Source organism: Lissotriton helveticus (assembly GCF_964261635.1).
Source record: "Lissotriton helveticus chromosome 1_1 unlocalized genomic scaffold, aLisHel1.1 SUPER_1_unloc_7, whole genome shotgun sequence".
NCBI lineage: Eukaryota > Metazoa > Chordata > Amphibia > Caudata > Salamandridae > Lissotriton > Lissotriton helveticus.
In genome coordinates this window covers 1,502,938-1,528,572 of record NW_027611714.1, presented here as the reverse complement: position 1 = coordinate 1,528,572, position 25,635 = coordinate 1,502,938, and the positions used below count along the sequence as shown (strand labels likewise).

The window sequence follows — 25,635 nt, the reverse complement described above, 5'->3', positions numbered from 1 at the left end:
ATGAGGTACAAACAGAGCAGGCGCACAGGTAGGTGCAAATGAGGTTAAAACAGAGGAAGTGAAGAGGTAGGTGCTTCAGTGCCTCTGGGACTATATCTGCTTCTAGGCCCTCTTCCTATAATGCTGGCTCTTGCTCCTTCTACAACACTTGCTGCAGACATAGGGCCTGATTTAGAGTTTATCGGACAGGTTATTGCTTCAAACATGACAGATCCCGTCCGCTTTATTACAACTGACACAGGATATAATGCACTTTTAATAGGGTGGACGGGACACCTGCCACATTTATGACGGAATAAACCATTTGCCTAAATATAAATCGGGCCCTTGGCAGACATTGTGTCCAGTGTCCTCTCAGTGTTGGAAAGCATCCATTTTATTAACGGCACAGTATTATCTCACTACTGCTGTGACTTGCAGTAATAAGGCCATTATGAACGGACTAAGTTGTGTGCCAGAATGCCTGTGAATAGTTTAGCAAGAATGTTTAGGAGGGAGATGGGTCTGTATGATGAGCAGGACTAGGGGGCTTTCCAGGGCCTGTGAATAAGTGTTATTACTGTTTCTCTCTTAGGGCCATATGTATCAACACATTTCCCCATAGACACAGAATGGGTAAAACCCTTTGATACATCTGGCCCTAAGTGTCAGTGGGCTTGTCTGTGTCCCCAGAATAGTTGTTTACAGCTTATCCTATTTATGCTCAAAGAGTTGGAGTTTTTAGGACTAAGCAGCTCTTTCAACAATGTTTGAAAACTAAACTAGTCAGATGATCGCTGCCAGGTGTACATGTTTTGCGTGTGTAGAATCACACACTAGTAAATGCAGCGCACGCAAGCTTTGCCTTGTCAGTTTGTGAATGAACGCTAACTTGTGAGTTAGTAAGTGAGAATTCACAGACCCCAATCTGACTCTGACACTGGAAACAGAGTTTCACTTCAACAAAATGCAGGAGTAACTCTCCTTCCAGGGTAGGAAAAGAAATGGATCACCCCCTAAACGTGGTGGCGAGTAGTGCTATACGGTTCATAGCACCATTTATCCGGGCAATACTGGAGAAATGGTACAATGCACTGGGAAAATGGCATGTGATGACAATGTGACATGACATTCCCACTACATGTTCTTTTGCACTTTTTTGGGGCTGTCTGTGTCCAGTTTATCAAGGCCCAGGGTTTAGTTTCAAGTCAAGAGATTGTGCAGGATTAGACTAATTATAATGTCATACATTCCAACAAATGCCTTTACCACGCAATACCTTTACCACGTACCACCTTTACCACGCAAGTCTTTACCATGCATATGCCTTGACCACGTAACACCTTTCCCACGCAAGTCTTTACCACGTACCACCTTTACCACACAAGTCTTTACCATGCATATGCCTTGACCACGTAACACCTTTACCACACAAGTCTTTACCATGCATATGCTATGACCACGCATAAAGAAAGATTTACAAAAATGGCCCTGCCAGTAAAGGGTGGGTGCCCTTGAGCCCACCCAGGGCACCCACATCATTATTGTTGGGGGTCAGAGGGGGTCCCTAAGCCTCCGTGATGCCAGAGGGAGCCAGCATTGTTCCTACCCGTAGGAAGCAGCTTAAAATCCTACGCTCTACGGGCAGGAGCAATTTCTTCATGTGTTTCTCTGCCCGCTTCATAAGCAGTGCATTGTGGGTGGCGTAAGTTATAGTTAGCCCATGTAACGATAACTGCTGAGTTGATATGGTTTTGTGTGTGTAAAATCTGATCCTAAGTAAATGTCCCTGTACCCTTTTTTCTGTGAATTTCTAAAGTTTTTGATGCTATTTTCTACCTATAACGTTTCTGGAAAAAGGGGGTGGTCCAAAGGAGAATCCAAGGCTATATCAGATTTCACGTGGTTTTTGTAGGAGAAACACACTCAAAAAAACTCTGGACCTCTTGAGTTTTGAACAATAAAGTCTTTAAGGGGATAGTGAGTGTGTTAACAACGATTCTTTATATCTTTAGGCTGAATCCTTGTTCATATAAGTTGAGTCAGAAATTCATTGTTGTGTAGAAAAAGGCTCTTTATTAATTTTAGTAAAAAACATGAACAGCCGACATGTGTTTCGCCCCCTGTGGCGATTCGCGCCAGGGCTTTTTCAAGACTGTAAAAGATCAAAGTTACATATATGTGTTTAAAAAGTTATCCGAAAACTGGCCTTTGACCCCAATACCAGTTTGTGAAGTGTGAGAGGAAGAAAGGAAAAGTGATTAGAGTGAAGCAACAAGATTCCAGATTCATTAGTCCATTGCTTCCATGAAAAAAGTTATGTGTAAAGAGAGAGAGAAGAAAAGGGAAGTGCTGTTTTAGAGATTTGTGATAATGATTCTGAGTTGAGGTTTCTGATAGTTGATCTGTATCGGAAAGTGCTGAAGTGACGAGCTTAGAATATGAGAGAAGAAGTAAATACCAAACAGGAGGAAGCGTTCACCTTTGTGGTTTTTGGATATTACAGTGTTTTAAAGGCTGTTTATAAGGCGATAAGTGTAGTTGAATTGACTATTAGCCAAAAGAGAATCAGAGAATCAGATCAAGTCAGATAGAGCAGTCCATTATAATTCCCAGTGAACAGATAGGCATGCCAGGGGAAGGGAGAGCAAGACAGCTCACAGTTAATACTACATACCTATTTACATTTCAATTTGCTCATTGAAATTCTTCATCATTATTAGTATTGGTTTCCAACAAAAATCCGGTTTTTCAAAATATCAATCTGTTAATACAACATTCACATTTAAAAAGAGTTCTGTCCCCTATGTTCATAGGTTTGTGTTCAAACATTTTTTTCTTTTCTTTAACAAACAGTAATTCACTTTATACAATATGAGCTATTGCTGAGCGTATTAATGCCTTATCTCTGCATTGTCTACATTGTGGCATGCTTGGTATTGTTGAGACAAGCCTAATTGCGGAGCAGTGCACAACGATATTTGTAATTTAATCAGAGGAATTAGATTTCGATAGTTTATGTCATCTTAGTTTTTACAATTGGAAGTATGGCACTTCAAAGAAGAGCAGGCACTGTTTTTATAGGACTGATTAAATTGAAACAGGTCAGTCGGTGAAATTATTCTTAGTAGCCTGGCATGTGGGTTCCGGTATATAGTCTCGGAGGAGTATCCCACCAGCAGGGTTGTTAACTATCGGCGTATTCCATAAGTGCGGAAAGCAAGAGAGTCCGGTGTTTAGGCAAAGGTGAGGTCACACGGACACAGAGGAAATATTACCAAACGGGAGCCTGTCCATAAACGCGGTGTGCGCACTTACTTGTAAGGGGAGTCCCTAGATTTTGTAGTCAGGAGCCTGCCGTACACTCCTTCCGCTTTCGCGTGTGTGTTCGTATATGGTTACGCGCTGCCTCTTTTGAACCGGAAGGGCAGGAAATAACCCGGAAGGCAAAGCCTGTCGGTTTTACGCGGAGGGGAAATATTTGCTTAAGTTCTGATATTTCAAATGAGCCGTGTGGAATATACGTACTGGGTTGGGAGGCTCTATGGTGTCTGCTAACTAGTCGTATTGTTCTATAGATTGTTCATTGATGTATTCCGCCGGTTAATCCGGAGGATTTCACCAGTGTGACGTATTTAATAAAGGTCGACAAGGGACTTATTAAGAGCATCAGGTCGTATTTTTAGCCTCCGCCATTTAAGAATGGTGTTATTTAAGTTAGTTCAATAGTATTACAAATGCGCCGTGTGGAATATGCGTTCTGGATTGGGAGGCTCTATAATGTCTACTAACTAGTCGTATTATTCTATAGGTTGTACATTAGTGTATTCCGCCGGCTAATCTGGAGGATTTCAACAGTGTGACGTAAAAAAATCGACAAGGAATTTATTCAGAGCATCGGGTCGTATTTATTGTTGAGGGTTACACTGGACAGCACGGGTGTCCGTGGAGCACCGTTTTTTGACAGAGGTGAAAAAAAGGATAGTCAACATTACTTCAGCGTCATTATTTTTCTTTTTCTTTTTCCGGGGGGATGCGCAAGATTTCACATAGTGGACTAGAGCATCACGAGTAAAATGCCCTTTACAATTACTGAAAGATACTGGAAGTACTGGACTCATTGAATTGATCACATTATTTCTCCTCTATATGTTAGCTAAACAATCTGTGAATGTCCCTGCTAAATGCTGACCCTAGGGTTAACAAAATAGTAAGTGATATAATTGCCCATTCCAAAAGTCTGATACACACTGATGCTGGTGTTCCCATATGTAAACTTGAGTATGGGTTTTCTTTGCCCCACTTAGTATTTGCTCTAATCCACTTAGTGAAATCTTGCGCATCCCCCCGGAAAAAGAAAAAGAAAAATAATGACGCTGAAGTAATGTTGACTATCCTTTTTTCACCTCTGTCAAAAAACGGTGCTCCACGGACACCCGTGCTGTCCAGTGTAACCCTCAACCATTGAACTAACCCAAAAAAACACCACTCATAAATGGCGGAGGTTATAAATACGACCCGATGCTCTGAATAAATTCCTTGTCGATTTTTTTACGTCACACTGTTGAAATCCTCCAGATTAGCCGGCGGAATACACTAATGTACAACCTATTGAATAATACGACTAGTTAGTAGACATTATAGAGCCTCCCAATCCAGAACACATATTCCACACGGCGCATTTGTAATACTATTGAACTAACTTAAATAACACCATTCTTAAATGGCGGAGGCTAAAAATACGACCTGATGCTCTTAATAAGTCCCTTGTCGACCTTTATTAAATACGTCACACTGGTGAAATCCTCCGGATTAACCGGCGGAATACATCAATGAACAATCTATAGAACAATACGACTAGTTAGCAGACACCATAGATCCTCCCAACCCAGTACGTATATTCCACACGGCTCATTTGAAATATCAGAACTTAAGCAAATATTTCCCCTCCGCGTAAAACCGACAGGCTTTGCCTTCCGGGTTATTTCCTGCCCTTCCGGTTCAAAAGAGGCAGCGCGTAACCATATACGAACACACACGCGAAAGCGGAAGGAGTGTACGGCAGGCTCCTGACTACAAAATCTAGGGACTCCCCTTACAAGTAAGTGCGCACACCGCGTTTATGGACAGGCTTCCGTTTGGTAATATTTACTCTGTGTCCGTGTGACCTCACCTTTGCCTAAACACCGGACTCTCTTGCTTTCCGCACTTATGGAATACGCCGATAGTTAACAACCCTGCTGGTGGGATACTCCTCCGAGACTATATACCGGAACCCACATGCCAGGCTACTAAGAATAATTTCACCGACTGACCTGTTTCAATTTAATCAGTCCTATAAAAACAGAGCCTGCTCTTCTTTGAAGTGCCATACTTCCAATTGTAAAAACTAAGATGACATAAACTATCGAAATCTAATTCCTCTGATTAAATTACAAATATCGTTGTGCACTGCTCCGCAATTAGGCTTGTCTCAACAATACCAAGCATGCCACAATGTAGACAATGTTCTTTACAATCATTTTCGCAGAGATAAGGCATTAATACGCTCAGCAATAGCTCATATTGTATAAAGTGAATTACTGTTTGTTAAAGAAAAGAAAAAAATGTTTGAACACAAACCTATGAACATAGGGGACAGAACTCTTTTTAAATGTGAATGTTGTATTAACAGATTGATATTTTGAAAAAACAGATTTTTGTTGGAAACCAATACTAATAATGATGAAGAATTGCAATGAGCAAATTGAAATGTAAATAGGTATGTAGTATTAACTGTGAGCTGTCTTGCTCTCCCTTCCCCTGGCATGCCTATCTGTTCACTGGGAATTATAATGGACTGCTCTATCTGACTTGATCTGATTCTCTGATTCTCTTTTGGCTAATAGTCAATTCAACTACACTTATCGCCTTATAAACAGCCTTTAAAACACTGTAATATCCAAAAACCACAAAGGTGAACGCTTCCTCCTGTTTGGTATTTACTTCTTCTCTCATATTCTAAGCTCGTCACTTCAGCACTTTCCGATACAGATCAACTATCAGAAACCTCAACTCAGAATCATTATCACAAATCTCTAAAACAGCACTTCCCTTTTCTTCTCTCTCTCTTTACACATAACTTTTTTCATGGAAGCAATAGACTAATGAATCTGGAATCTTGTTGATTCACTCTAATAACTTTTCATTTCTTCCTCTCACACTTCACAAACTGGTATTGGGGTCAAAGGCCAGTTTTCAGATAACTTTTTAAACACATTTATGTAACTTTGATCTTTTACAGCCTTGAAAAAGCCCTGGCGCGAATCGCCACAGGGGGCGAAACACGTGTCGGCTGTTCATGTTTTTTACTAAAAATTAATAAAGAGCCTTTTCCTACCTATAACGTCCCTGTAACCTTTGCTTTTTTCCGCTCACCCATACAGGTACTCCTACACCCACATACTCCCTTATAAAGCTACTCACAGTGCCACTTACTCATACACCCACGTATTTACCCATTCAGCCACCCAAACACCCACTCACTTACCCATACAGCCACTGACACAGTCTCTCACTGACCCATACAGTCACTGACAGCCTCTCACTCCCCATACAATCACTCACACACCCACATAACCACTAACATAACCATTCACACATCCATACTACCATTCACACATCCTTACAGCCACTCACACAGACATTCCCTCTCCAATACAGTCACTCACAACCACAGAGCGTGACCAACCTCTGTGCATAGTGGACACACTCTGAGACAGCTCCACGCCCGGACCAACTAATGCTGCCAAATCCTGTTTTGCTAGGATGCATCCTACACCCAGACGAGAGAAGTGTGACTGCACAGCGGAAGGCGGATGATATACCCACTCCAAAACAGTTGATGGGACCTCTGGGCAGCCAAACACAGCGACTGTGCTGAATCCATTTGAGGCCAAACCAATTCACCTGATCCCGATACGGGTTAAACAACACCGGTTTGAGAGATCACAGGGACGAGGACGGCACAGAGAGGTACGATAATCCAACCAGTTGGGGACCCCTGCATTCCGGGGCTATAGAGAGAACCCTGGATGCGGGCAAGGACCCTGAGAGCTGCATCACTGACGCCTCCGGACCCGTCCCCGGCATGACACACTGAGCGAACCCGCGCCTCTCCAGCTTTGGTGGCGGAAGGCTGTGTCCACCCTCCCCCCAAACCTGCATTGTACTGAACTACTGGGACCACTGGACAGACGACGAGCAGGGGGCTGGAGAGTGGAGGCAGGCCTAAGTGGGGCCCCGGGGGATGGATGGCCGGCAACAGAGGCCAGCAAACTGGTGCAGTGCACGGTACAGCTCACAACCTCGCCCCTGCGCAACACCAGACTTGGCTGCGATCTCCAGTGGGTGAGCGAAGACCTGCAAGCTCCCCCTGGGTATGTGAAATGCCCAAACACCCCTTCTGCACAGGACTAACGGTGGCCCGGCAGCACTTCGGGGCAACACCTGGGCACTGTCCTACATTGTGACTGGCCTGGGACGAACACACATGCAGTGGCTGTGCTCGACCACGAAAGAAAAATGGTGAGTAGAGACTCTCGGTGCTCCCCCATCCACCCTCCTTCTACTTTATATACACAAAGAGGTTGAGTAGGCCCCAGGATACTGCCCATAAACATGGGCCTTCCCTGATGATGGGCAGAGGAATCCCCACTGTGTGAAGTGTTACGCATCATATGGCCTACTGAGGGAAGCAAGACACTCTGCTGCACCTACCAACATAAGTCACCGTGCTCCTTCCCCATTGCAGCACGCAGACACTGGAGGGTGAACGAAGGAGCTCCAGGAGGTAGTTCAGGCTTGGGACAGAGTGGACACCGCATACAACAAGGGGCAACTCGAGAATGGAACCGAGCTAACTGCTTGAAAGAGAATTCACCAACTTAAAAGCAAAGTGTTCACTTGGGTAACATAATTTATCAGCTACCTGTGCAACAACACAGTGGGGTGGGGGGCTGTGAGTTGGAGGAAACTACCGAAGACACTACACAGAATCGCCTACTGGGGCCCACTGGTTCAGGCTAGAACCATACATACGACAGACCACACTGAGCTGCCTGCTGAAGTCAGTGCATCACCCCGTGCAATAACAGAGACATTGCACCCAAATAGACACTTCTATCCATAGGCACGCTGTGTGGCCTCCGGGTGCTGTGCAGGGAAACAAATAAAAATGGGAGGCCCCAAAAGTAAAGTCCAGGAGACGACCACACCTACAGGCAAACAACAAATGGGGAATACGGACCACCGCCTCTCATCAGCCTTCCTTGAGCTGTGTCCCACCAACAAACATGACTTCAGAACCCGACAAACTAAACTTAATCCTACAGGAAGTTCGGGACTCCAGAAAAGGCATAGAGCAACAAATAATCCTACAGGAAGTTCGGGACTCCAGAAAAGGCATAGAGCAACAAATCGGCTCCCTATCAACAGGATTCACACTTCTGAAAGCAGACCATGCTAAACTTGCCACCAGCGTTAAAGATAATATACTCACTGGTGCCACAGCATAAAGAGCAAGCAATGCAAAGGACACAGCTACAGCTCCAAGTGTTGGGACAACAGGAACGGATTGATGATGCGTAGGGAAGAGCTCAGAGGAATAATGTTCACGTTAAAGGTCTGTCGGAAGGATGTGAAGGGCCCAACGCTACCAACGCTACCAAGTTTATGGAGCAATGGCTCAGGGAGCATGTGGCCTCGGAGGGCCTCTGAGACTTCTTCTGTGTGGAAAGGGCACACAGAATACCGTCAGGCAGACCAACAGCAGGCAGACCAATGCCCTGTCCCATAATTGCTTGGATCCTGAACTTCAGGGATCGAGACACGCTGCTTTAAAAGGACAGAGAGGGATCCCGAATACAATATGAAAATCAGAGGATCTTATAAAAACCCTGATTACACGAGGCAAGTACAGTGGAAAGGTCCTCATATCAGGCGACAAAAAAGAAGCTTTGAACTCTTAATCTGAAGTATGCCCTACTCTTCCCTGCTTGCCTGAAAGTCATATATGACCAAAAAGCAAACTTCTTCGACACCCCGGAAGATGCAGATGAATGGTTGGAGATTATGTCCCCCTCGACAGCATCAGGGTCCTCCACGCAAAGTAAACTCCGAAATCGGAAAATGACGGCTTCTCTGAAATCACGCCATAATAATCCCACAAAGGGGGGGCGCTAGAGGGCACACTGCGGGATGGCTGCCTGAAGTGACAGCTCCGCCGGACAGACCTCGGCCCTGAGTGTTTTCGCCCTTAAAACAGACGATATGCCACTGGAAGCGGTCAGCAGCGGAACGCGTCTAGAAGCTGCAGAGCGATTTTGACGGCACTCGGCGCCCGGAATGAGGATATAGAGAGCCTTTCCATCTCCAGTGCATGGCGGCTGCCACCCTACAAGATGGCGCCCGTTGGCCGACTGGAGAGCTGAGCGGTGAACTGAGCGCTGCTACGACGAGGAGCGGGGCGCCTGGAGCCCAGTGATCACGGCCGCGGCGGCCCGAGTTTGTACCCTGAGATGCGGTAGTTTAAAGCTCACTGCTCCTGTTGTGAACTGATCTGGGCGCTTCTGTCTGCAACACCACCATCAACCTAAAATGGCAGCCTCCAGGGAGCAACGCGGGGAAAGCCTCCAGGTCAGGTAGGAGAGCTCCCCATTGCCACCTTTTGCCGCCCCTTCTCCTCATACTCCGCTCACACCATGGATGACATCAGGTGCGGGGACCTGCCGGAGCCGCTCGAATGTGTGCTGCAAGCGGCAGTAGAGTGGGGACCGTGAGAAAGTGACGGCTCTCGGATGGCGGGTAAGCCTGCATCATCTGGAGCAGTGGCCGATATTGCTCACATTACACTGCCGATTTTTGCCACTGCCTACCCCGCGCCCTATACACTGTGCAGTGTTTCACTCTTGCCGTAGCCACATTGGACCTGCATTGCCAACAGCGTGACTGCTATCCACCTGACATGGCGAAGCGGGGGTGCCACAGGCAGAACTATGACCATAAGCTTGCCCGGTGAGCTGAGTGACTGGAGCGCGGGCCGCTTTCCATTTTGATTGGCGAGAATGGTTTGGAAGATTCCGGGAGCCGGCCATTTTGTGGATCATGATAATACCCGCTAGCCGACACACGAGATGACACGCCTGCCGGGCGCATCTGTCCATTAGCACGTATCCTCGCCCTATATCCTTACTTCACCCAATACCGATGGGTTTTCTATGAACAGCACTTCAATACATGCTCTCGAACATTGTCTAACGCCATGGTCAGATGTACTCCGCAATCCTATTCTTTTCCTTCACCCAATAAGGATTATTCGTGCGGGAAAAACTACTTGAAACATATGCTTTTATCTGGTCCTGAGCCCGGTCGGGTTGGAATTATCACTGATTGAGCGACCTTCGGCTTCTATTCATTTTTGTACAGCCCTGAATAGTCGCAGGCATATTGTGCCACATGCGACGAAACATTTGGCTCTTGTTTTGAATATTACTATTGCTATTGTGTTTTCCATGCCTTTGTCTCCATAACTGTATCTGATTCTATTTTGACTTTTCAACTTACTTACTCTAGAGTGTGCATGGGTTTCTGTTTTGTCTTGATACAGTGTCAGTCTAGGTTGACACTCCACTGGGGGGGTTACAGGTTTTTTCCCCTCGCCCTCTTGCACCTCATACTCCACTGATTAGCCACTCTTCTCGAGTCTTAGCGTTAGCGTAGGGCAGTGCACCCCAGTCCTAGGACAAAAACCTTTCTTGACCCTTACTGCGCCACACAGATAGCTGAAGGCCGGGGCCTTAGCAGCCACTAATTGCATTATACATGTGGATTTCTTGCGACGACCTTCCCGGGCTGTAGTTATCTGGCAGACGATGGTGGGAGCTCACGTTGCACAGCCTTACCTGATAGCACTGCCTTGGCCTCACCTTCTGACACGAGCAGTTTCATGCAGCCACGGTTTGTTTCCAACTCCATAGCTGCCTTTTTCACCTGAATATCTCAGCGTCTCCACCCTGTGTTCGCCCTTGGATCTAGCAGGTGACGCTACAGTGGGTGCTTGGTCTTGGACAACACAGCAACGATCATAAGTTGCCCTTCTGCGATCAACAGCGCAGACATAGAACTGTGCCGCAGGGCACCTTCTTTCCTACAGTCTGCTGCTCGCAGACAAGTGTTCTAAGGTCCCGGCTCGTCCATCAGGATGGGGAAACCAGACAAGCAGCAATCAAAGCTTAACTTTGAATCACGCAGGGTGGTGCGTGGACCTGCAGCGCACTCTGATACAGAAACAGATGTGGACAACGCCACGGAAAGCAATAGGCAATACAATCCAACTTGCAAGGACATTAACGGGAAGCTCGACCATCTTACCAGCTGGGTGGATAACATGGCGGCCAAATTAGACATACAGGGGGAGTGCCTAGATGTGGCTGTAACCCGTATATTGGCGGTCGAGGATGAGGCACATACCACTGCTAGCAAATGTGGAGGAATGGAAAAGGTGTTGGAGGTGATCAAGGCCAAGGCGGAAGATTTGGAGGCCAGATTGTGCCGCAATAACGTCCGTATAGCGGGGGTCCCTGAAACAACCAATACGGGCCGCATGGAGACATATGTTGAGGAGCTGTGTCGAGCGATTTTCGGAGTGGAACAGCTATCTCCGCTCTTCATTGTTGAGCGAGCACACAGATCGCTGGCGTCCCGTCCTCAACCAGGCGTTCCCCCTAGACCTATAGTGGCTCAAATTTTAAATTATCGGGACCGCAACAACATACTACGGATGGCGCGGGAGAAAAGGCAAGTGAACTATCAAGGTAACCAACTAGAATTCTACCTGGATTACACTATAGCTGTGCAAAAGGCCCGCAGGGAGTTCGCCACTGTTAAGATGAAGCTGAGAAACATGCAGGTGGAATACGCTATGTTATACCCTGCGCATCTGAAGGTAACCTGGGAAGGTAAAACCACCATACTTCCCACTCCTAAGGTGGCCCAGGACTTCCTAAAAAAAATTGCTGGCAAGCGCAAGGAACAGAAACATGCCGATCAACAGCAGGATTCCGATTGATGAACCGACCGACGGAGACCCCTCTACTGAGATTGGTGGCGCTCCGGGGGGGTGCATGATAACTGTCCTTGACATGATTAACCTGAGTATGCTACGCTGGTTGAGAACTGTCTGACTCCTGGGTGGTAAGTGCATGCTTCCCACACAATATATAACATTTGAGCACTACAGAATGGTGCAGCATGGCAGTGGCTAGATGCCCGAGGAACGGACCCACCGATGGCTGGCAATTGAGGCATGTAGCTGTGAGACTGCAGTGAAGTAAACGTGATTGTATGTTCTTTTCAGACCCTATGTAGCATACGTTAAGATTTTGACTGGGGTCCTGCCGGTAGCGCGGATCCCGGCTCCCTTGTTTGCGGGGTTTGGATTGGCGCTCTCATTCTTAGTGCATGTGTTGGTTGGGTTTTAAACATAATACACTAAGATACACAGTCAAATGACAGACGCCTACACAATAATAACCTGGAATGTACGGGGATTGGGGTCAATACACAAACGCCATAGAATATATGCACAGCTAAACAGACGCAGGTCACACAGGCTTTATTCAAGAATCCCACCTCACTATTTCCGAAGTCCTCAAGATGTGTAAGAAATGGAGAGGCCAATTCTTCTCCACATTATACTCTGCCTTTGCCAGGGGGGTTCTGTAAAGATGAGGCGGACGCAGGAAAGGATGTTGTAGATTTATTGAAGAGAAGAGAGCCGTCCAGCCAGTAGATAAGACACAGCAGCTGCAACTGCCACACAAGGAACACTCTAGTGGAACCCCCAGCAAAGACCCACAGGTGACATCACAGTATTCCAAGATGGCATGACATCAAGCAGCAATAAATACAGATTACAGATCACCACACACCTCCCCCCTTTTTAATAAACAAAAAAAACAATGAAAAGAAAAAAAGAACATAAAAAAAAACACGAAAAACATAGAGTTTAACAACTTGAATTAACAAATTAAATATAATCACGAAATCTGTTAGGCTAACAATCACTCTGGTGCTTCTCCTGAAACCATTCTCAGCTTTAACAATTTTAGGAGAAAGTACAGTTGAACGAAAAGAAGGATCTTTTGCAACACGAGATGTGCTCCACCAGTTTCCATTTGACAATTTAACAGCATTTTTGCGAACATCCACAACTTGCTGAGATTCAAGAAATTTAGAAAAACCCTTCTTAACTGTGACAGGATTTTTAACTCTAACCCAATCACCCACACAAATACTAAGTGGAGCCCTCTTTCCTAGTTCAACATTACTAGACAGTAATTCAGAAGATTTCTTATTTGCACATTCCCATACCTCCTCCAAATCACACCCTCGGTGGAAACTTTTGACCATCCAAAAAGGATAAGGTTGAGAACAAGCTTTTCTTCCTCTCATAAGTTCGAAGGGAGTCAAACCTGTAGCAACATGAGGAGAAATACGATAAGACCATACTAGGTCTTTAACCGCTTGAAAAATACAACTTTTAGACCTAAAAGCTGCTTGCACACATTCAACAACAACCCTATTGAACCTCTCGGTTTTACCATTGCTCTGGGGATGATATAAAGGGGTTCTAGTATGTTTAATACAACAGTTATTCAAAAAAACACTCATGTCCTTAGAAACAAACTGTACCCCGTTGTCAGTGAGAATTTCTTCCGGACAACTTTCCCTCATGAAAATTTTACTTAAGCAATCAATGACACTTTTAGAGTTGGGAACATTGATGGGTTCGACCTTCACCCATCTGGAGAGATGATCAACAAGAACAAGAAAGTATTTAGAAGTATTAGGAAGAACATGAAATGGACCAAGAAAATCCAAACCAATTTTCTGCCAAGCCCTGACTGGAGGAGAAACAATGGAATCAATAACACCTTCTCAGACAAGAACTTTGTCACTAGTGTTACAACGTGTACAATGCTTAACTGCCTCTACAATTTGATTATCCATTTTTGGCCACCAAAAATTCGCTCTAACATTCCTCTTGGTAATAGTAGCTCCAAGATGTCCAGAATGAGCATCCAAAACTAATCTTTCTCTATAAACAGAGGGAGGAATGAATTTGTCACTCCTAACAATTTTGCCATTTTCCAAAGAAAGTTCAGAATTAATTTTCCAATAGATCTGAAGTTCAGAAGAAAGAGATTTTTCCTTTGGCCACCCTTTTTGTATAAAAGAAATTACTTCTTTAAGGATGTCATCATTTTCAACTGCTTTAATCCAATCGTTTTCGGCGAATGAAATAAAGTACTGACTAATATTGGCCACAAAACACTCTTCAATTTCAGTTTCCCACTCTTGTTCATCAGAATCTTGTATGGGAAGTCTGGACAAACAATATGCCCGTTTATTTTTACCTCCAGGGATGTAAATGACCTTGAAGTTATATTCCAGTAATTTAGTAGAAAGCCTAGCCAAACGGGCGGTCGTACGTTTAATATTTTTGCCTGAAAAAATATCGACTAATGGTCGATGGTCAGTTTGAAGGATCAAGGGCCAGATGTAGGTGGCCGTTTCAGGCCATTTACCGACCGGTAACGGCCGATTTTGGCCGTTACCGATCGGTAAATGGGTGACTGGTATGTAGGGGGCATTTTTTTACCGATTCGGTCAAATTACCGATTCGGTCATTTTACCGAATCGGTAAAATACGGATTCGGTAAATTTACCGCATCTGAGGCACCCAGATGTAGGTGGGACTCTTCTGAGTCCCAGAGGCCTTACCGAATCGGTATTTTACCATCCAATCCAATTTGATGGTAAAATACCGATTCCGGTGTGCATGCACATGTGTGCATGCACACCTATGCCATGTGACAGGCAGACCTTCCCTTAGGGCATGTATGCCTGCCACATGGCACCCAAGCCTGTTTTGGGGGTGCCAGAGGGTGTCAAAGTGACACCCCCTGCACCCTTGTGAAATTCGGTATTTACCGATTCGGTAAATACCGAATCGGTAATGCCCATTCATTCCTATGGGCTTCAAAGCCCATAGGAATGAATGAGAATTACCGATTCGGTATTTACCGAATCGGTAAATACCAAATTTTTCCGAATCGTTATTCCAGCACATCTGGAATACCTACATATCCACCCCTCAGATTTACCGATTCTTAATTACCGAATCAGTAAAATTCAGTAATTTTCGGTAATTAAGAAACGGTAAATCTATTTTACCTACATCTGGCCTGAAAGGTCTACCCATAAGTAAGATTTGAATTTTTCAACACTCCAAGCACAAGCTAGAAGCTCTTTTTCTATAACAGAATATTTTCTTTCGACAGGACGGAGAGTCCTGGAAGCAAATCCTACTGTAAATTCCCTGCCATTGGACAATTGTGAAAGAACCGCCCCTAAACCATATTCGCATGTATCAACAGTGATCACAGTTTCTATACTACCGATAAAAGGTTGTAGAGCAGGTGCTTTAGTGATATGCTCTTTTATAAGCTGAAAACCCTTCTCACACTCATCAGACCAGCTAAAAGTGGCACCCTTTTTAATAAAAGTCTGAAACATTCAGTAGTCTTAGCATAGTCTTTCATGAATTTCGAGTAAAACTCACAAAGACCTAAGAAGGATAAAAGCTGTTCTTTGTTGGAGGGTGCAGGAGCCTCAATAATACTCTTTACTAAATCTGGTCTAGGTTTATACCATTCTCCGAAATGATATGACCAAGATATTCAACCTCTCTAGTTTTTTTTTTGTTTTTTGTTTTTCAAAGACCTTTATTGTTCAAACAATCACATTACACAGCTTCTGGCCAACAACCCCGGGGCCGGCCGCCATTGTATTGTCATACTTGTTGTTCGTCTTGGTACACAGCCTTTTAGCCGCCATCCCTGGGGCGCGGCGGCAGTTCACTGTCACCCCTGCGGGTGCGTCTATATCTCAACGCGAATTTTAGAGGTCTAATTTTTCTATTAAAACTTTGAACAGTTAAACCAACTAGTAGTTACCACTTTCGGTCCCTAGTGTTTCTAACATTGTGTACTGCACCCCTGTGTGGTCCTGAGTGATCTCTCGCGTGTCATTGGACGCATGCCCAGTGTCTGTGGTCCATTCTGAACCCACCCTCCGTGGTCGGTGTCCTCCCCTATGCCACCGCTGCCATGTGGCCCTCCCCACTCCTCCCCTCTCTGCGTGTAACTTCCCTCCTGCAGTAGGTGTCTGGACTCCCTTCCTTTTACTCTGGCGAGTCTTCTTCGCCTTCCTCGTCTGATGTCAGTGAGTCTTCCTCTTCCAGTGGGTCACATAGGTCCCCCCTAAATGTGTTCCACGGGAGCCATATCTTGTTCCACTTACGCGGGCACGCCCTGACTGTGTACACTGTTCTTTCCACTAGCATGACCCTGTCCATGCTCGCGCACCATTGTGGTAGCGTCGGGGTGGACTCCGCCCCCCACTTCTGCGCTATGTCCCTCTTGGCAATTACCATACCCAATGTGGCCCATTGCCGCCCGTGTCTGGTGAGGTCAGTGGGTTCCCATATGTTGAGGAGGCATTTCCGAGGTTCGGGAGTCAGGGACACCTCCAAGGTTTGTGAAATAGTCCTCATGACCTGCCTCCAGAACTCTTGAATGCGGGAGCAATCCCATAAGGTGTGGAACAGTGTCCCTTCCTCCTCGCACGCAGGCAATATGGGTTTTGTGTTCTGTGGATTGCGTAGAGCAACGTACGTGTATAGTACACCCTGTGCAAGATCTTGAGTTGCACAAGGCGGAATCTCGCCGATATGCCCACTTCTTTGGGTGCCGCCAACGCCTCATTCCATTCCGATTCGTCCATGTCCCCACCCTCCTCCACCCATTTGGCTTTAAGCGCTATGGTCGGGTCCGCCAGGTTATTTACTAGTTTACGGTATGTGAGGGAGGTTGCTCGCTCTTGCATGTAGTCTGTAAGCAGCCTGTCCTCCAAGGGTGACGCTTCTGGGAGTGTCGTACCGCCGGGAATGGCAGTTAGCAAAGCATGTCTCACTTGTATATATCGATACTGTTCCGTGGGCCCCATCTCATATTGCTGTCGCAGTTGGTCGAAAGGGATTACTGTGCCCCTGTCCCACAAGTCTCCCACCGTGGACAGACCTATGTTGTCCCATGAAGCAAATCCCTTACTACTCCTCAGGTTACCCAGGGCCCTTGCGTCCCATAGAGGGGTAAGTCTCGTGATTGTTCCTTTCCATCCCCGTTTCGCCTGTGTCTTATGCCACAGCGTCACCACGAGCTTCGTGGGCCCGACGAGTGTACGCACCTTCCTCAGGTCATAGAGTGGGGCTAGGATAGTGCTGGTACCCAACTGCTGTCTGTCCGCCCGGTATGCCGGGTCGTCCTGAGGCACATGCAGCCACTGATTTATGGATTTCAATTGGGCGGCCCAATAATAGAGTTGCAGGTTTGGTAGCGCTATCCCTCCATCATACCACCCCCTATGTAGTTTAGCCTGAGCTATCCTTGCCGGGCGGTTGTTCCACAGTAGACCAGCAACCACAGCGGACACTTTCCCGAAAAATCTATTGTGGACCGGGTATGGAGTATTCTCCAGGATGTACAGGAACCGGGCCAGGCCACGAATTTCGGGCCGAAACCCATACGCTCTAGGACTTCGAACAAGTACTCCCACTCCACCATATCGAACGCCATTTTAGCGTCCAACGCCAGGATCACCGCCTTCTCGGTCAGCGTGTCAGCCTTAGCCAGCACATTATGTACCCTACGTAGGTTGAGGGCAGTATTCCTATGAGGCATAAAGCCTGACTGGTCTGGGTGTATTAGGTGGGGCAGGAAGGCCATCAACCAAGTGGCGAGGAGTTTAGCCAAGATCTTAAGCTCGGCGTTGAGCAGGGAGATGGGGCGATATGACCCGCACTCCTCCGGCTCTTTACCGGGCTTGGGGATTGCAACTATAGTCGCCACCCTCTGATCCACCGGAAGTATGGCCTTTTCCAGGCTGTCTTGATACATAGCTAGCAGGGGTCCACTGAGCCCATCCGCTGCTGACTGGAACCATTCTATCGGGACACCATTTGGCCCGGTCGCTTTTCCCGGCTTGACTGCGTGGATCGCCCTTTGGATCTCCTCCATCGTGATATCCGCCTCTAGTTCAGCCCCTTCCTCTGGTGAGAGCGTGGGTATGGGGATATTCTCTAGCGCTGCTCTCGCCATTGCTGTTGTCACCGCACATTCTGGCGTATATACCCCTTCGAAATAGTCAGCTAATGTCTCCACTATTTCTTCAGGGCACGTGCTAAGCCGCCCCTGTTTATCGCGAATTCGCTGTATTCCCCTGGCACTGCCTCCCCTCTTGTCTAGCCATGCCAACATTCTTCCTGCCTTGTCCCCTATGTCGTATATTCTATGGGCCGTGTCTGCGATCTGGGACAACGTTTGTAGCCTAATATGTTCCCTAAGCTTTTGTTGGCTTAGTAGGACTGTCTGGGCGGCCTCTGGCGTGGGATCTGCCTCGTGTGTTGCCGTCGCCGCATGCAGTGCCAGTTCCAATTCCGACCGTTCATGATGTTTCTCCCGTATGTGCCCCGCTATAGTGGCAATGGCCTGGCCCCGCAACACCGTCTTGTAAGCTTCCCATAGGGTAGCCGCTGACTCCACTGACTCAGTGTTCTCCCTAAAGTAGTGGGACGTCGTCGTTTTAAGTATCTTACTAACCTTAGGAATGCGGAGGTATGATGCGTGTATTGGGTATATTCTTTTACGTTTCCGTTCCTGCGTGGAGAGCTCGAGAGTGATTGGTGAGTGGTCAGATATCCCTCTGGGGTGTATCTCAGCAGTGTCAATATTTTGTAGACCCCCACCCAGCGCCATGAAGTAGTCAATTCGTGTCAGACTATTGTGCACCGCGGAATGGTAAGTGTACTGCTTCGCAGCAGGGTGTAAGTATCGCCATATGTCGATCAGTCCTAGTGCTGTCATGAACCTCTGCAGCTGAGAGGGACCGCCCGTGTGTGTCAATGCCGGCACCCTATCTGCAGTGGGATCAAGTATTGCGTTGAAGTCTCCCCCTATTATCGTGTCTCCCTCAGGCAGGTCTACACTTCCCACTCACATTTATTTCCCTTCACCTACACTCAACACACACCACACATAGTTCAACTTGTCAACGCTCCCGCGTAGTCGCAGGTCGCAGCGTGCCGCATCCCCTTAGCGGGGTGCGAAGACCCCGATGATGAAGCATGACACCAAGGGGCCTGTTGGTGTGTGAGGGGTATTTTACACAACACTGAGTGTTCCCCCCTTTCTTCTTTTTTACACACTGGTAGTAGGATTCTTCTTGTTTATTTATCAGTGCTAGCAGGAATTTGCCCAGCTCTGGAAGTATGGTCGAGTGTAGTGCTGGGGGGATATATACGGATACCACATTCAGGAGTCTCCCCTCCCATTGGCCCTGGAGCGCCGCGAAACACCCCAGCGCATCCACCTTGGTGCTAAGTGTAATAAACTGTGCCGACTTTTTCAAGAGAATGCCCGTACCCCTCGAACCTGTGGAGAACTCTGAATGCACCGCCATCTTGTATCCCTTTCTGTCAAGCGCTTTCGTCACTGACCCTGTAAGGTGCGTCTCCTGGAGGAGCACCAAGGCTGGCCCCAACCTCTTGACCGCATTCAGCACCAACCCCCTCTTGATCTTGTCCCCCAACCCTCGCACATTCCATGACATGAGCTTGCGCGGCGTTACCCGGGCTCGCAGCGACCCCTCCTCAGCTGCTCGTGCTTGTGCGTCCTGCATTATGTGATTTGTGAAGTAAATTGTGGTATTCGGGTCCCCGTCTCGGGGTACGCCCGCATAGCGTCATACCCAGGTTGTGCCTCCGTACCGGTGAAGCGTTAGACCTTGCTCGTGTAACTACTATAACATGTAAACAGCCCCAACCCCCCCCCCCCTCCCTGCATCCCTGCATAATGGACTTGCAACCGCCCGCCTCCCCAACTTAGCAGAGTGCTTAACCCATCCCTTGAACAGTGTACTTGCGCGCTGGGGTGGAGAATCTTCCGGAGCAGGCGACATCCCTGCCCTCCTGTGAGTCCTCCAGGCCCAGTGCCCAGGCTTGTCCTCCCGCCAGATATCATCTTAACGGACAGTTAAGCGGCGTCTCTCGTAAAGTCAGCATTCCACCCCTCCTTCAGCGCCCTGACTTTCCAGCATCGGTGTATTATTCCCTCCGTCCCTTCCGAATGTCTGCGATTCAGGGGGCCTATCGTTTCTGTGTGTCCGGTCCTGTCTCTTCGTGCGATGAGATTGGTTCGTGGTTCTCCAGCCCTCCAACCAGTCTTGTGCTGCCTCCGGCATCCCAAAGAACCAGGCCTTGCCCTCCGCTTCCACTCGGAGACGCGCCGGGAAGATCATAGAGTAGGGCAATTCCTTCGCCCTCAACGCCTTCTTGACCTCTAAGAAAGTCTTCCTTCTGCGAGCCACCTCAGCTGTGTAGTCCGGGAAGAAGGCGACAGTCGAGTTCTGAATACGGACGGGTGGGGAAACCCTCGCCGCCTGCAAGATGGCGTCCCGGTCTCGGAAGTTGAAGAGTCTTGCCAGGATAGGCCTAGGGGCCGCCCCCGGCTTGGGTGTTCCACCAGGCACTCTGTGGGCCCTCTCCACCGAAAAGAAGAGGGAGAGGCCCTTCGGCTGCAGGTGCGTCTTGATCAAATCTTCTACATAAATGTCCGTCGCCCCCTTCCCTTCTGATTCCGGCACTCCCAGAATGCGGACGTTGTTCCTCCTCGAGCGCCCTTCCTGATCGTCCATCTTGGCTCTGAGGAATTTGTTTTCAGCCGCCATTTTCTCCATTGCGATTTGTAATTCAGAGACGTCTTCCACCAGGGATTTCGTTACCACCTCCACTTGTTTTACTCTCTCAGTCATCTTGTGGAGGTCGGCCCTAATCAGGGTGACTTCTGTTGCAGTAGAGCCCACTGTGGTTTGTACCTGTGCCAGGGCCCGCATCACATCTTCCAGCGTCGGCTTCTTCGTGCCTTCCCCCTCCCGGGACCGCCCGTCGAAGTACGGGAGTCCCCTTGTGGTAGTGTGTTTTTATCGTAGGCGAATTTGTCCAGTCTCGCCTGTACAGGGTTGTTTTTGGGGCCTCTCCCTGTCATGATCCTTCCCGAGTCCGCCCCACTCCTGGTGCGTGGGGTCGCCGTGCCTTCAGGATCCGCTCGCCAGGGTGCGGGCGATTTATCCCTCCTCAGCCTCCGGGAGTCTATTCGGCCTTAGTTGTCTCGCAGCCACCTTAGGCCAGGATCACTTCACGGGGGGGGGGGGGGGTGGGGGGGGGTCGTCAGGATCCCGGTGTTTCTCCCGCTCCTGGGTGTCGCTGTGACCCGTTCGCCACCTTAGGCTGCACTGGCTCTCAGTCCTGTCTGCGGGGTGTGTGGTGTCGCCTCAGCAAGTTCCCGCTCTGTCCCAGCGCACCGGCTATTGGGATGGCCACTGTGTAATCCCAACTGCCCCCGTTCCTCGTGGCAGCCCCCATGCACTTCCTCGCACTTTCGGCCGTCGGTTGGGCGGGCCGCTACTGGGGGTTCCGACTGGGCGTATGCCTGTGGTTTGGGACGGCCATGTGCGATTCGAGCAGACTCTCTCAGCCCCCGGCCGACCCCGGTTCTCGACTCTCACCAGGGGGCCCCTCTGGACGCGCCGCTTCTCTGCCTCCTTCCTCCTCGTGTCCCACGGGGGGGGGGGGGTCCCAGTGCTGCCCCTCACCGTTGTCTGCGCTTTGTCTGCCGGTCGCCCGGCTCGCCTTCCTCCGGCTCTGGGTGCTCTGGCCTCCCGGGCGTCTCAGCCGTAGACCGGGGCTTCCCCAGGCTCCTGGCGTGGCGCCGATACTCCCTTCGTGCCTGTCGCCGATAGCTAGTGCGCCGCCGCTACCTCCTCCTGCAATGGCGCTCCACGGTCCCGGTCGCCGATCACTTCCTGCGCCCGAGTCCCGCCGCCACCTCACTTCCACCCGGGCTGCAGTCTCAGGGCAGGCCGCTGCTTTCTGTCTCGCACAGGCCTCACCGCACCGGAGCTTCCTTCGTCTGTCTCGGGTGCTCGTTGGCTTTCTAGACGCCTCTGCGGGATTCCGCCCGGTCCCAGACCCGGTCAGCCCCACCGGAGTGAAAAATTGGACGGATCAATGTGGCGGATATAAGGGGGATATCGCCTCACTCGCGGAGCTCCTCTGTTAAGCTGCCGCCATGCTCGGCTGCTAGCCACGCCCCCCCCAACCTCTCTAGTTTTGAAAACACACTTGCTCTTCTGTAAAGTTACTCCTCTTTGTTCTAAAATGGTGAAAACCTGTTCAATTACTTTCTCATGTTCAACCTCAGATTGAGTGAAAACACTCACAATATGGCTGTCTCTGGGGAGGGGGTCACTGTATCTCAGAGTGAAGCTCTTATTTCAGTTATTTTACCAAAGCCGGGCACGGATCCCGGCCCTGTGGCTCATACCGACCCAGGACTCTCTTAATCTGAACTCACTGCACATTTAGCGTCTATTTTAAACATATGGCTGTCTCTGGGGAGGGGGGGTCACTGCATCTCAGAGTGAAGCTCTTATTTCAGTTATTATACCGAAGCCGGGCACGGATCCCGGGCCTGAGGTTCATACTGACCCATGACTCTTAATCTGAACTCACTGCACATTTAGTGTCTATTTTAAACATATGGCTGTCTCTGTGGAGGGGGGGGGTATCACTGCATCTCAGAGTGAAGCTCTTATTTCAGTTATTATACCAAAGCAGGGCACTGATCCCGGGCCTGTGGCTCACACCGACCCGTGACTCTCTTAATCTGAACTCACTGCACATTTAGTGTCTATTTTAAACATATGGCTGTCTCTGGGGAGGGGGTCACTGCATCTCAGAGTGAAGCTCTTATTTCAGTTATTATACAAAAGCCGGGCACAGATCCCGGGCCTGTGGCTCACAACGACCCGTGACTCTCTTAATCTGAACTCAGTGCACATTTAGTGTCTATTTTAAACATATGGCTGTCTCGGGGGTGGGGGGGACACTGCATCTCAGAGTGAAGCTCTAATTTCAGTTATTACACCAAAGCCGGGCACGGATCCCGGGCCTGAAGCTCACACCGACCCAGGACTCTCTTAATCTGAACTCAGTGCACATTTAGTGTCTATTTTAAACATATGGCTGTCTCTGGGGAGGGGGTCACTGCATCTCAGAGTGAAGCTCTTATTTCAGCTATTATACCAAAGCACAGCACGGATCCTGGGCCTGTGGCTCACACCGACCCAGGACTCTCTTAATCTGAACTCACTGCACATTTAGTGTCTATTTTAAACATAAACTGACTCTGGGGCGGAGGAGGGGGGGGGGAGGGGTCAATGCATCTGAGTGAAGCTCTTATTTGAATGAATGAATGAAGCCAGATTTATATAGCGGTACTATGCCCAACGGGCGTCAAGTTATTATACCAAAGTCGGGCACAGATCCCAGGCCTGTGGCTCACACCGACCCAGGACCCTCTTAATCTGAACTCATTGCACATTTAGTGTCTATTTTAAACATATGGCTGTCTCCGGGGGGGGGGGGTGTCACTGCATCTCAGAGTGAAGCTCTTATTTCAGTTATTATACAAAAGCCGGGCACAGATCCCGGGCCTGTGGCTCACACCGACCCAGGACCCTCTTAATCTGAACTCATTGCACATTTAGTGTCTATTTTAAACATATGGCTGTCTCGGGGGTGGGGGGGTCACTGCATCTCAGAGTGAAGCTCTTATTTCAGTTATTATACCGAAGCCAGGCACGGATCCCGGGCCTGTGGCTCACACCGACCCAGGACCCTCTTAATCTGAACTCATTGCACATTTAGTGTCTATTTTAAACATATGGCTGTCTCTGGGGGGTGTCACTGCATCTCAGAGTGAAGCTCTTACTTCAGTTATTATACCGAAGCCGGGCACGGATCCCGGGCCTGAGGTTCATACTGACCCATGACTCTTAATCTGAACTCACTGCACATTTAGTGTCTATTTTAAACATATGGCTATCTCTGGGGGGGGGGGGGGGGGTCAATGCATCTCAGAGTCAAGCTCTTATTTCAGTTATTATACCGAAGCCGGGTACGGATCCCGGGCCTGAGGTTCATACTGACCCATGACTCTTAATCTGAACTCACTGCACATTTAGTGTCTATTTTAAACATATGGCTGTCTATGTGGAGGGGGGGGGGGGGTGTCACTGCATCTCAGAGTGAAGCTCTTTTTTCAGTTATTATACCAAAGTAGGGCACGGATCCCGGGCCTGTGGCTCACACCGACCCGTGACTCTCACTGCACATTTAGTGTCTATTTTAAACATATGGCTGTCTCTGGGGAGGGAGTCACTGCATCTCAGAGTGAAGCTCTTATTTCAGTTATTATACAAAAGCCGGGCACGGATCCCGGGCCTGTGGCTCACACCGACCCGTGACTCTCTTAATCTGAACTCACTGCACATTTAGTGTCTATTTTAAACATATGGCTGTCTCTGGGGAGGGGCGTGACACTGCATCTCAGAGTGAAGCTCTTATTTCAGTTATTATACCATAGCAGGGCACGGATCCCGGGCCTGTGGCTCACACCGACCCAGGACTCTCTTAATCTGAACTCACTGCACATTTAGTATCTATTTAAACATATGGCTGTCTCTGGGGAGGGGTCACTGCATCTCAGAGTGAAGCTCTTATTTCAGTTATTATACCAAAGCCGGGCACGCATCGTGGGGTGTGAGGCTCACACCGACCCAGGACTCTATTAATTTGAACTCACTGCATATTTAGTGTCTATTTTAAACATATGCTGTCTCGGGGGGGGGGGCACTGCATCTCAGAGTGAAGCTCTTATTTCAGTTATTATACCAAAGCCGGGCACGGATCCCGGCCTGTGGCTCATACCGACCCAGGACTCTCTTAATCTGAACTCACTGCACATTTAGCGTCTATTTTAAACATATGGCTGTCTCTGGGGAGGGGGGGTCACTCCATCTCAGAGTGAAGATCTTATTTCAGTTATTATACCGAAGCCGGGCACGGATCCCGGGCCTGAGGTTCATACTGACCGATGACTCTTAATCTGAACTCACTGCACATTTAGTGTCTATTTTAAACATATGGCTGTCTCTGGGGAGGGGGTCACTGCATCTCAGAGTGAAGCTCTTATTACAGTTATTATACAAAAGCGGGCACAGATCCCGGGCCTGTGGCTCACAACGACCCGTGACTCTCTTAATCTGAACTCAGTACAACATTTAGTGTCTATTTTAAACATATGGCTGTCTCGGGGGTGGGGGGGTCACTGCATCTCAGAGTGAAGCTCTAATTTCAGTTATTACACCAAAGCAGGCACGGATCCCGGGCCTGATGCTCACACCGACCCAGGACTCTCTTAATCTGAACTCAGTGCACATTTAGTGTCTATTTTAAACATATGGCTGTCTCTAAGTGGGGGGTCACTGCATCTCGGAGTGTAGCTCCTATTTCAGTTATTATACCAAAGCAGGGCACGGATCCCGGGCCTGTGGCTCCACCGACCCAGGACCCTCTTAATCTGAACTCACTGCACA

The 25,635-nt window shown here is 48.4% G+C and overlaps 2 protein-coding genes across 5 annotated transcripts in view; both read right to left on the bottom strand.

Moving 5' to 3' along the window:
* Positions 1 to 25,635, bottom strand: part of LOC144806426 (uncharacterized) — a 557,808-nt gene that overhangs the window by 88,197 nt on the left and 443,976 nt on the right. The gene's annotated exons all lie outside the window — the stretch shown is intronic.
* LOC144806406 (uncharacterized) overlaps positions 1 to 25,635 on the bottom strand; it is a 44,644-nt gene that overhangs the window by 6,281 nt on the left and 12,728 nt on the right. The window contains exon 1 of one of the 4 annotated variants that reach the window (XM_078672768.1): positions 13,390 to 13,485. The exons of the other annotated variants lie outside the window; for them this stretch is intronic. The gene's annotated coding sequence lies outside the window, so the exon portion shown is untranslated. Of the gene's footprint in view, positions 1 to 13,389; positions 13,486 to 25,635 lie in introns of those variants that run through there. 4 annotated transcript variants of the gene reach the window in all.